Source organism: Pseudophryne corroboree, chromosome 11, assembly GCF_028390025.1.
Source record: "Pseudophryne corroboree isolate aPseCor3 chromosome 11, aPseCor3.hap2, whole genome shotgun sequence".
Lineage (NCBI taxonomy): Eukaryota > Metazoa > Chordata > Amphibia > Anura > Myobatrachidae > Pseudophryne > Pseudophryne corroboree.
The window spans coordinates 135,235,807-135,248,250 of NC_086454.1; the positions used below are offsets into that span (position 1 = coordinate 135,235,807).

General features: G+C 42.4%; 1 protein-coding gene across 2 annotated transcripts in view; it reads left to right on the plus strand.

The window, feature by feature from the left end:
* The window catches only part of ATG2A (autophagy related 2A), a 336,387-nt gene that overhangs the window by 82,121 nt on the left and 241,822 nt on the right, over positions 1-12,444 (plus strand). The window lies entirely within an intron of this gene.

Below are 12,444 nucleotides of genomic sequence, written 5' to 3' on the forward strand. Positions count from 1 at the left end.
TTTTTATTGTTAGTTCTCAAGCCACTCTTATTTTCCAGCTCTTTCCACTCTTCTTCTGTACTGCATATTTTTTTGGTTCTCAAGCTTTAAACTTGGCCCTGACCTTCTACCCGACTGATCTGATCTTGAAAACAAGTCTCTCCTAAATAAATGGTATAGCATTGTATAAATTGATTATACAAACATTCAAGGCCCCTTGCATGTAAAAAAAGACTGTACAGGTATATCCAGTTGGGTGCAGTATTTGTGGCACAAAAAAATGAATCCACCTATCACTTCCATTTTTTAATTACTACAGGTATGTGGGCTCCTGATTCTCACGCTATCCAATAGAAAATATCAAGCGTGATCTTTTTTTCCTGCAAAAAAATTTTTTTTTTTATTAAGCCGTTGGGGGCGTGTCTAAGCCACCAAGGACGTGTCTCTTGCAACGACAGTGCTCGGTGGCTTTTTATGCTGCCTGTCTCCTTCCCTCTACCGATTCTGTGCTGCAAGTGTAGCCTGCGCATCTCTGCTGCTGCTCGTTACCTGTGGGAGCTGCCCTGCTTCAGTGGAGCCAGAACTGGAGTTCAGTCAGTCACCGACCAGATACCACGCCACCTCCCAGTGCTGTTGGAAGACCTATTTCTGCGCACTAGTTGGAGCATGTAACTCTTGTACACCTGGTCTTGCCGCGGCTGCTGGCCTGGTCCTGCTTCTCCCTGGCTCTCAGGTGCACTCTGTTACTGCCTTCTGGGTCCTGGGACCCGCCATCTTGTATTCCCTGTAGCAGAGGAGACCATCCATGAACACTCCTCTCTAATGGAGGATCAGAGCTATATTCTCATCTGGGGATATCCCTGAGCTCCGTAATGTCTACTCTTGCTATGATTTCAGGTATGATGCGACCTCTACAGTCCTCATAGCCCTGATATAACTATGATGTGACTGTTTTCTCACTACCTGTCTGTTTCACACCTTGGAACACCGCAACATCTCCTGCACGGTTACACAAGCATTTATTTATACTCTGTGCCTACCGATATACCTTTTGGTGCCCCCCTCCCCCGTAAGCTTTTTTAGGGCTCCGTCAGGGACCCCACCAAGGATGGCCCAGCAGCCCCATGCAGTGGTGGACTCGGGGGCCTTCGGCTGTGGTGACCCATTCTGCTGCCTTACCATCTGACAAGGCATACTTAGATTGAACCTATTACCGTATAGAGGATGTTACTCCTATTGTCCAACCCCAAGAAAAAAGTTATGTCTGATTTGACGTCCTGCATTTGGGACTTAAAACATGATCTCAATGACCTCGGTGATCGTACGGACGACCTCGATAATAAGTAGATGGTTGCTCCCACAACAACATTATCTCGGCTCATAAAACCAAGCCTAGCTGTCTGCGCTGGATAAGATGCCTATCTTGAGGATAAGGCCCGTAGGATCAATGTAAAGATCCGTGGGATGCCAGAATCTGTGCAACCTTCAGAGCTTGCCGAGGTTGACATGGTGATTTTTTAGAAACTGCTTCCCAAAATGCTTGTTTCCCAGCTACTTATGGATGGCATTCACCATCTCCCTAAAGCTAGGAATGCTCCAGATGATTCCCCACGGGACACTATCCTTCGGATGCACTATTACCATGTAAAAGACCGTTTGCGCTGTACTTCTCATCGGTGACCCTGGGGAATCTACAACTGTTTGGGGACCTCTCTCCTGCTATGTTAGCCAAACATTTTCCTGCATTACTTCTGCCCAGCACCACATGCAAGTTCTGTATCTTTGGGGCTTCTTGGCAAAATTGATCGTTACACATGCTGGTTCCACAAAGGTTCTGGTAACCCTAGTGAATGGTCTGAAAGCTCTGGACAAATGGAATATTCCATATTCATCAATGTCCAATGATCCTGTCCCTCCGATCCAGCCGGACTGGTCCTTACAGAGTAGTAAATGACTTTTGCTCATCTTGTGAATTCCCCCCTTTGTACACTATTCCTGACATCCTTTTGTTTGTTGTGCAATATGGAGCCCGTCACCTTTTGGTCAGTGAACCAATAACCATTACTGTACATTCTGCTAAAAGGCCTTCTATCCGCTATGGATACTGGAGTAGGTGTATTGCCTTATGTTTCCTGGTAGACGTTTTTGCCATATTGAGATTCTGGATTTTGTAATTGTTATAGTATATTTTACTTGTCAGTAGCAGTGTTTTGTGTGCTTTGCTTGATCTTCTCGGTACGTATTCTAGTTAACCCTTGTCCTTTGACCAGGGATGTTATTACAGTGCAAAACAAAGATAGAGGCTGCGCTAAAATGATATATGTTGACAATACTGATATAATGAATACTTGAAAATGTATTAATAGTTAATACACTAAAATAAGGTGATTACACCTTAATGCATGCACCAATAATAAGATAAAAATTGCAGTTAGTACAACTGATAAAATAAGGGTTACCCAATCAGCCAGGAATATTAGGATAGCTTTCAATCTAGGAAGTCCGTTCCAGGTTGTTTCCCCCAATACTAGAGTCCAGCAAAAGCAATTAGGAGGTTAGCAAATAGTCCAATGTTGAAACTTTACCGCTAGAGGGTATGTTGCTCCTGATGTTTAAGTGGTGAGCTCCTCATGCATTGCGGTGAGCAAAGTTCATCGGTTCAGCAAGTGAAAAAATCCTCCAAATCGGAGTAGTTTTCTGGGTTTCCGTGGGGGATGGTTCGGTCTCCAAGTAGAATCCTGGCATGGGTCCCTATACAGCTGACGCGTTTCGCTGCGGTCAAATAGCAGCTTTTTCAAAGGTAACATTGGTTTGAGTGTGTGGGGTTTATATACCCATTCCAATATGGTGGCTAATTAGCACCTGAAACTGGTGTTGCATGGTTACTGATTGCTAAGCATATAAATACAGCAAAAATTATAATGAAAACAGACCCACTTCTCATATGATGGAAAAATATATATACAAAGATCCGATTTTAATAGAAAAACTCATGTAAACAGCATATATTTACTTTCAAAAACTGGGAGGAACAGGAAGTAAAGGTATATTCAACAACCAATCAATACGTTTGTTATGACTAGTGTCACTATGGAGATGATTTAAATGCACCCCCATTGGATAAGGACAGAATTATATATAACACAGGAATATCCCCTGTGAGGGTAATATATCTGAAGACTCGGTCACATGATCGTCATCACGTCACGTGACCGACACTCGTGCCGCACTTACCAGTGGTAAGGAAGTATATCGGGTGCCAGGTCACGTGACCGTAGGCCCGTCATGTGACCGGCGCTTCAGCAGCGCTCATCGGTGTGTGGGAATGATCACAGAATGGCCGCCGGAATAGCAGTTTCCGCCCTTAGTGCGGCATCACTTCCGTTCTCGGCGGGCATACATGTGTGGGAAGCCAACCAAAGGCGGTGTTGTTACAGGCACTTCCGCCCTTACTAGCAGGATTCTAATCCTGTAAACCCAACACTACATGGTAGAAGGAAACTTATCACGGAGGCGGTCACGTGACCGCATCCGACTTAGATGTATTAAAGATTCTATTTAGGAAATTTAAGAACGGTCATAGCAAAAAAAGGGAATCTTATTAAGAAAATGAGGAAATCACTAAGGTAGAAGGGGATAATGGAGATTCTATGTGGCCAGCAAGACAAAACATTATGAAAACTTAGAATAAGTAGAACTCTTCATATCAATTCTAAACAATTCTAGACCATGTAATCAAAGTCAATGGTCTTAAGCAGATTCAATTCATTAGCCTACAAACACTTCAATAATGGTGGGGAATTATGCATACATATATAAAAATGTATACAAAAAAATAAAAAAAAGGGGAGGAAGGGAGTGCGAGAGGGAAAGATGGCATCAGAGGGAAATTTTGTTAGATTATGGTATTCAATTCGACAGCCTCATTTAGACCTCCCGGGTAGATTGTACCCATTCTAAACATCCAGTAAGCTTCTTGTTGGCATAGTCTCTTGTATCTATCACCCCCTCTGATGGTCAGTGGGATATGTTCCACCCCAATTATTTTGAGATTTTTTGGATTGGCATTATGGGTAACATGGAAATGTTGAGAAACGCTGTGGGACTCGAGCCTCTTAATGATGTTTCTACGGTGCTCGAGAAACTCACTTTTAGTTTCCTAGTCGTACGTCCCACATACTTAAGACCACATTCACATATAAGAATGTATACTACATAGGTAGAATTGCAGTTGATAAAATGTTTGATTTCATATAGCTCTCCATTATTCTCTATTTTAACATGTTTAATTCTATTATCTATGTGGTTGCAGGTAATACATCTGCTTGCTCCACATTTAAAAAACCCTTTGGTTTCTGTTTGGAGCCACGATTGGGTATGAGGAGTTGTTTTAAGTTCTGGTTTCAAGAAACTGGGTTCAAGTGTATTTTTAAGAGATTTAGGGGTATATGCAATTGCCGGCGAATCGCGGCAATTTTTCGCCCGTTTTTTAATTCGACACAATTCGACCGTCGAATTCCGGCAAGTAGGTGCCGAAATTCAACATATTCAATAAAAAACGGATTCGACAGTCCCGCTGTCGAAAAACGGGCGATTTGACGGAATTTGTTCCGATTTTTAAAAAACGGGAAAAAAAACGGACTTTCCAAATTCGACTTTTTGAAATTCGACATTTGTCAAATTCGACATTTCTGCAATGGTACAAATGCGGCAATTCGACAAAAGTATATTCAATTGAAGTTTGGAAATTCGACAACAGTGCTTTTAGACAGTAAATTCGTCATTTTCAATCCGCCACACTTTGGTGGTGGAATCTAATAAAAAATTTTAAAAACATGTTTTTTTGGGTTTTTTTTTATTGGTAATAGCATATCTATTTATATTAGAAGGGATTAGGTACTTTGTTTGTCTATTTTGGAGGCACAAGTATTATTTATATATTTTTTAAAATATTTTTTTTTTTTTTTTTTTTTTAAATGGAATGGTAAAAATCAGAAAAAAAATTGCGTTGGGTCCCCCCTCCTAAGCATAACCAGCCTCGGGCTCTTCGAGCCGGTCCTGGTTCTAAAAATCCGGGGGAAAAACTGACAGGGGATCCCCCGTATTTTTAAAACCAGCACCGGGCTCTGCGCCTGGTGCTGGTGCAAAAAATACGGGGGACAAATAGAGTAGGGGTCCCCCGTATTTTTTACACCAGCATCGGGCTCCACTAGCTGGACAGATAATGCCACAGCTGGGGGTCACTTTTATACAGCGCCCTGCGGCCGTGGCATTAAATATCCAACTAGTCACCCCTGGCCGGGGTACCCTGGGGGAGTGGGGACCCCTTCAATCAAGGGGTCCCCCCCCAGCCACCCAAGGGCCAGGGGTGAAGCCCGAGGCTGTCCCCCCCCATCCAAGGGCTGCGGATGGGGGGCTGATAGCCTTGAGAAAAATGAAAGAATATTGTTTTTTCCAGTAGTACTACAAGTCCCAGCAAGCCTCCCCCGCAAGCTGGTACTTGGAGAACCACAAGTACCAGCATGCGGGTGGAAAAACGGGCCCGCTGGTACCTGTAGTTCTACTGGAAAAAAAATACCCAAATAAAAACAGGAGACACACACCGTGAAAGTAAAACTTTATTTCACACCTGCCGACACGCACATACTTACCTATGTTGACCCGCCGACTGCCACGCCCCCCTCGTCACTGAAGAATCCGGAGTACCTGTGAAAAAAATTATACTCACCTGATCCAGTGTCCAGATTATAATCCACATACTTGGCAAAAAAAAGAAACGAACACCCGGACCAGGCGGACTGAAAGGGGTCCCATGTTTACACATGGGACCCCTTTCCCCGAATGCAGAGACCCCCCCGTGACTGCTGTCACAGAAAGGTTTCTTCAGCCAATCAGGAAGCGCCACTTTGTGGCACTCACCTGATTGGCTCTGCGCGTCTAAGCTCAGACGCGCATTGCACAGCTCCCTCCATTACTTTCAATGGTGGGAACTTTGCGGTCAGCGGTGAGGTCACCTGCGGTCAGCTGCTGACCGCGGGTAACCCCACCGCTGACCGCAAAGTTCCCACCATTGAAACTAATGGAGGGAGCTGTGCGATGCGCTGTCTGAGTTCAGACGCGCATACAGCCAATCAGGAGAGTGCCACGAAGTGGCGCTTCCTGATTGGCTGAAGAGACCTTTCTGTGACAGCAGTCACGGGGGGGTCTCTGCATTCGGGGAAAGGGGTCCCATGTGTAAACATGGGACCACTTTCAGTCCGCCTGGTCCGGGTGTTCGTTTTTTTTTTTTGCCAAGTATGTGGATTATAATCTGGACACTGGATCAGGTGAGTATAATTTTATTCACAGGTGCACGTGGATTCTACTTGGACAAGTGGACAGAGGTCGGCGTGTGAACATAGGTAAGTATGTGTGTGTGTCGACATGTGTGAAATAAAGTTTTACTTTCACGGTGTGTGTCTCCTGTTTTTATTTGGGTATTTTTTTTCCAGTAGAACTACAGGTACCAGCGGGCCCATTTTTCTCCCGCATGCTGGTACTTGTGGTTCTCCAAGTACCAGCTTGCGGGGGAGGCTTGCTGGGACTTGTAGTACTACTGGAAAAAACAATATTCTTTCAATTTTCTCAAGGCTATCAGCCCCCCATCCGCAGCCCTTGGATGGGGGGGACAGCCTCGGGCTTCACCCCTGGCCCTTGGGTGGCTGGGGGGGGGTCCCCTTGATTGAAGGGGTCCCCACTCCCCCAGGGTACCCCGGCCAGGGGTGACTAGTTGGATATTTAATGCCACGGCCGCAGGGCGCTGTATAAAAGTGACCCCCGGCTGTGGCATTATCTGTCCAGCTAGTGGAGCCCGATGCTGGTGTAAAAAATACGGGGGACCCCTACGCTTTTTGTCCCCCTTATTTTTTACACCAGGCGCAGAGCCCGGTGCTGGTTTAAAAATACGGGGGATCCCCTGTCAGTTTTTCCCCCGGATTTTTAGAACCAGGACCGGCTCGAAGAGCCCGAGGCTGGTTATGCTTAGGAGGGGGGACCCAACGCAATTTTTTTTCTGATTTTTACCATTCCATTTAAAAAAAAAATAATAAATAAATATTTTAAAAAATATATAAATAATACTTGTGCCTCCAAAATAGACAAACAAAGTACCTAATCCCTTCTAATATAAATAGATATGCTATTACCAATAAAAAAAAACCCAAAAAAACATGTTTTTAAATTTTTTTATTAGATTCCACCACCAAAGTGTGGCGGATTGAAAATGACGAATTTACTGTCTAAAAGCACTGTTGTCGAATTTCCAAACTTCAATTGAATATACTTTTGTCGAATTGCCGCATTTGTACCATTGCAGAAATGTCGAATTTGACAAATGTCGAATTTCAAAAAGTCGAATTTGGAAAGTCCGTTTTTTTGGCGAAAAGTACTGAATTGCATTGTCGAAAAAAAAATTTGGGCGAAAATGTCCCGTTTTTCGAAATTTTCGGGAGTTCGACCGCAATTGCATCTACCCCTTATTCTTATGAAAAATTAAAACTGGATCTGCCGGTAGTAGGGGCGCTAATAGATTATTTTGTTTCAAGATTTTATGATTTTTCTTTATAATTTGTTTGATTTGAGGACAATGATTAGTATAAGTTGAAATGAAAGCTAGTTGTCTGCTGTCCCCTAATTCGTTATTTCTCACCTTCTTCTGAGTAAGCAATTGATTTCTATCCATTCTTTTAGTATCCTCAAGTGCCTTTTTTAGAAGGGCTTTCGGATAGCCCCTCTTTTCAAAAGACTCAAGCATCTCCAATGCTTGGGCTTCAAGGGCCTCCGGATTAGAACAATTCCGTCTAAGGCGTATGAACTGACCCCGAGGAATGCTCCTCTTCCAGGGGGGATAGTGTGCGCTGGAGTAATGCAGATAGGCATTAGAACCTACTTCTTTAGTGTAATTAGTGGTGCATATTCTGCCATCAAAAACTTGTAAGGACACATCCAGAAAATTGATACTATGTGGATGATACTGGTGAGTGTATGTTAGATCATAAGTGTTATGATTAAGAGTGTCAACAAAAAATTGTGCTGAAAGTGCATCCCCGTCCCAAATTATAAATAAATCATCAATGTATCTACCATACAGGACCAGGCTCGCGCCCCATCCCCCCCCCCCCCCCAAATAAGATTGTCCTCCAACTCCCCTATGTATAGGTTGGCATAACTGGGCGCGAACCTGGTCCCCATGGCAGTACCCTTGACTTGAAGATAGTAGGAATCTAAAAATAAAAAATAATTGTGACAAAGGATATAAGAAATAGAGTCTAGAAGGAATTTTCTATGTACCACACTCAGGTCCCCATCCTGATTAAGTCGATTTGATATTGTCTGTATGCCCTTTTCATGGAGTATGTTGGAATATAGACTTTGTACATCTAGAGTAAGAAATGCATTTGTATCCTTCCATTCTATATCATTAATAAGAGAAAGTGAGTCGTATCCTTGATGTGGGACCTGAGTGTGGATACCCGGGGTTGTAGAAATAAATCAACAAAGAAAGATAGATTAGAAGTGAGGGAGTGAATACCCGAAATTATAGGGCGCCCAGGAGGTGAAGTGAGGGATTTATGAATCTTAGGTAAGTGATAATAAACAGGAGTGACCGGGTGCGTAGGAAATAAAAAATGGTACTCTTCCCTGGATATAATTCCAGCGTCTACACCCCTCCCCCTCCCCCCAGAAGGATCGCAAGTTCCTGACGGAAGCCCTGTGTGGGGTCTCTAGTCATTTTAGTGTAGAAATTACAATCACCTAATTGTCTCATTGCTTCTGTTATATAGTCACTTTTGTTTTGTATGACAAGCCCACCCACCTTATCTGCTTCCTTGGTAATAATTGTTTTATCTTTGGTGAGATTCTTCAGAGCTCTCTTCTCTTGTCTCGAAAGATTGGATTTACTCTTATGTGGATTAGTATCTATGTCTGTGCACATTTTTCTAAAGTCATCCAGAGTGACTTTATAAAAAGTTTCCAGACTTGAGCCCTTTGATTTGATCGGAAAAAAATCCGATTTTTGTTTAAAATTCTTCCTAGATATATCAAAGAGTTTCTCAGTTTGTACATTTATAGTGGTGTCACTACTAAGTTCCTCCAATATATGGAGAGCCAACTGGTCTCCTTGATCAAGTACTATTGGGATAGCTTCCTCACAATTGCGTTTAATCTGTTGTTTAGCAAAAAATCTTTTACGGCATAGTGTTCTGATATATCTGTTAAGCTCAACAAATAGGGTGAAGATATTGGGGGGTGCTGATGGAGAAAACTTGAGACCCTTATTCAAGAGTGTGATCTCCGAATCTGATAAGACTTTTGATGATAAGATATAAATGGACGTAGTATTTTTTCCTTTTTTATTTTTAGTCTTATTCAATTTCTTATGTTTTTCCTTCTTGCCCCCTCTTCTCCCTCTGAATCTGTACTTGTTCTCCCTCTTTTGGGTGTTGCCTGATATTCGTTTATAGTGGATGTGTGTTCTCGTTGGTCTTTGTTGGGCCGTTTGTCTAAAAAAACTTCCTGTGTATTTTCTTGATGTCTAGTTCTCATATCTCTCTCTTTAGGTCTAGCACCCCTATTTTGATTGTCCTGGATTGGTATGTTTCTTTCTTGTATTTTGGATCTAGGTGAAGTGTGGTGAACAGGGGAAACCCTCCGTTCATCATCATTTACCCTAGTCCTCCTATATGGAGGTGAGCTATTAGGTTGAGAGTAACCAGTATTACCTCTCTCTCTATGATTAGTATAATTAGAATACCTACGTGGGGAGGGATACGTTTTTCTAAAGGAGATGTTCCTACGTCTCATGGATCTTGATTGGGTTTTGGTGAATGTTCGACCTCTGGTTCGTTTATATGATCTCCCTCTTGATTCTGCCTTTTCCTCCCTATTTTTATTTTTATAAGTTCTCACTGTCCCCCTACTGTAGTCTTCCTGATCACGTCTGAACTTTTTACACTTAGTGTCTAAAAGTATCTGTTCGAATCTATCTACTTTTTCTGTAATAATCCTGTCCCTCTCCTTAAACTCAGGGGTATTAAGAGATGGTTCTAATCTTTTCTTAACCACCTCAATTTCCTGCTCTAGTTCTTTTGATTTTTCTATTCGATACATGATTACCAACTCCATAAGGGAGAAGGAACATCTATCTAATACATTTTCCCATTGTACTTGGAAATCTTTGTTCTCCTGGAAGATTGAGGGTTTGAAAAGCCTGAGTCCTCTCGGAATCATTTTCTTATCAATGTATTTTTGTAAGTTTACACCATCTAACCATTGTTTCATTTATTATTTTAATAAATTTTCTAATTTATAGAATTCCTCTGTTAATTTATAATAGGGCTCAGGCTTTTTACCTCTACCTTCATTTCCTGTGTTCCATCTAGAGAAGTAGGTCTGTCTTCTATTGGCTCTTTCTTCAAATTTGGCAAAGCAGCTCACACTTCAGCAGCCCAAGGATTGATTATGTGAATATGCAAAAGAATGGTTACCCAAAGGTACTCGGGCGCTTGAGGTTTGAGATGCTATGTCGAGCAGCAGCCTCAGATAAATACAGGAAGTCACTCCCACATAGATAAACAAATGCAAAACAAAGATAGAGGCTGCGCTAAAATTATATATGTTGACAATACTGATATAATGAAAACTTGAAAATTTATTAAAAGTTAATACACTAAAATAAGGTGATTACACCTTAATGCATGCACCAATAATAAGATAAAAATTGCAGTTAGTACAATTGATAAAATAAGGGTTACCCAATCAGCCAGGAATATTAGGATAGCTTTCAATCTAGGAAGTCCGTTCCAGGTTGTTTCACCCAATACTAGAGTCCAGCAAAAGCAATTAGGAGGTTAGCAAATAGTCCAATGTTGAAACATTACCGCTAGAGGGTATGTTGCTCCTGATGTTTAAGTGGTGAGCTCCTCATGCATTGCGGTGAGCAAAGTTCATCGGTTCAGCAAGTGAAAAAATCCTCCAAATCAGAGTAGTTTTCTGGGTTTCCGTGGTGGATGGTTCGGTCTCCAAGTAGAGTCCTGGCATGGGTCCCTTTACACCTGACGTGTTTCGCTGCGGTCAAATAGCAGCTTTTTCAAAGGTAACATTGGTTTGAGTGTGTGGGGTTTATATACCCATTCCAATATGGTGGCTAATTAGCACCTGAAACTGGTGTTGCATGGTTACTGATTGCTAAGCATATAAATACAGCAAAAATTATAATGAAAACAGACCCACTTCTCATATGATGGAAAAATATATATACAAAGATCCGATTTTAATAGAAAAACTCATGTAAACCGCATATATTTACTTTCAATAACTGGGAGGAACAGGAAGTAAAGGTATATTCAACAACCAATCAATACGTTTGTTATGACTAGTGTCACTATGGAGATGATTTAAATGCACCCCCATTGGATAGGGACAGAATTATATATAACACAGGAATATCCCCTGTGAGGGTAATATATCTGAAGACCCGGTCACATGATCGTCATCACGTCACGTGACCGACACTCGTGCCGCACTTACCAGTGGTAAGGAAGTATATCGGGTGCCAGGTCACGTGACCGTAGGCCCGTCACGTGACCGGCGCTTCAGCAGCGCTCATCGGTGTGTGGGAATGATCACACACCGGTGTTGTTACAGGCACTTCCGCCCTTACTAGCAGGATTCTAATCCTGTAAACCCAACACTACATGGTAGAAGGAAACTTATCACGGAGGCGGTCCTTCTACCATGTAGTGTTGGGTTTACAGGATTAGAATCCTGCTAGTAAGGGCGGAAGTGCCTGTAACAACACCGGTGTGTGATCATTCCCACACACCGATGAGCGCTGCTGAAGCGCCGGTCACGTGACGGGCCTACGGTCACGTGACCTGGCACCCGATATACTTCCTTACCACTGGTAAGTGCGGCACGAGTGTCGTTCACGTGACGAGATGACGATCATGTGACCGGGTCTTCAGATATATTACCCTCACAGGGGATATTCCTGTGTTATATATAATTCTGTCCCTATCCAATGGGGGTGCATTTAAATCATCTCCATAGTGACACTAGTCATAACAAACGTATTGATTGGTTGTTGAAAATACCTTTACTTCCTGTTCCTCCCAGTTATTGAAGTAAATATATGCTGTTTACATGAGTTTTTCTATTAAAATCGGATCTTTGTATATATATTTTTCCATCATATGAGAAGTGGGTCTGTTTTCATTATAATTTTTGCTGTATTTATATGCTTAGCAATCAGTAACCATGCAACACCAGTTTCAGGTGCTAATTAGCCACCATATTGGAATGGGTATATAAACCCCACACACTCAAACCAATGTTACCTTTGAAAAAGCTGCTATTTGACCGCAGCGAAACGCGTCAGGTGTATAGGGACCCACGCCAGGATTCTACTTGGAGACCGAACCATCA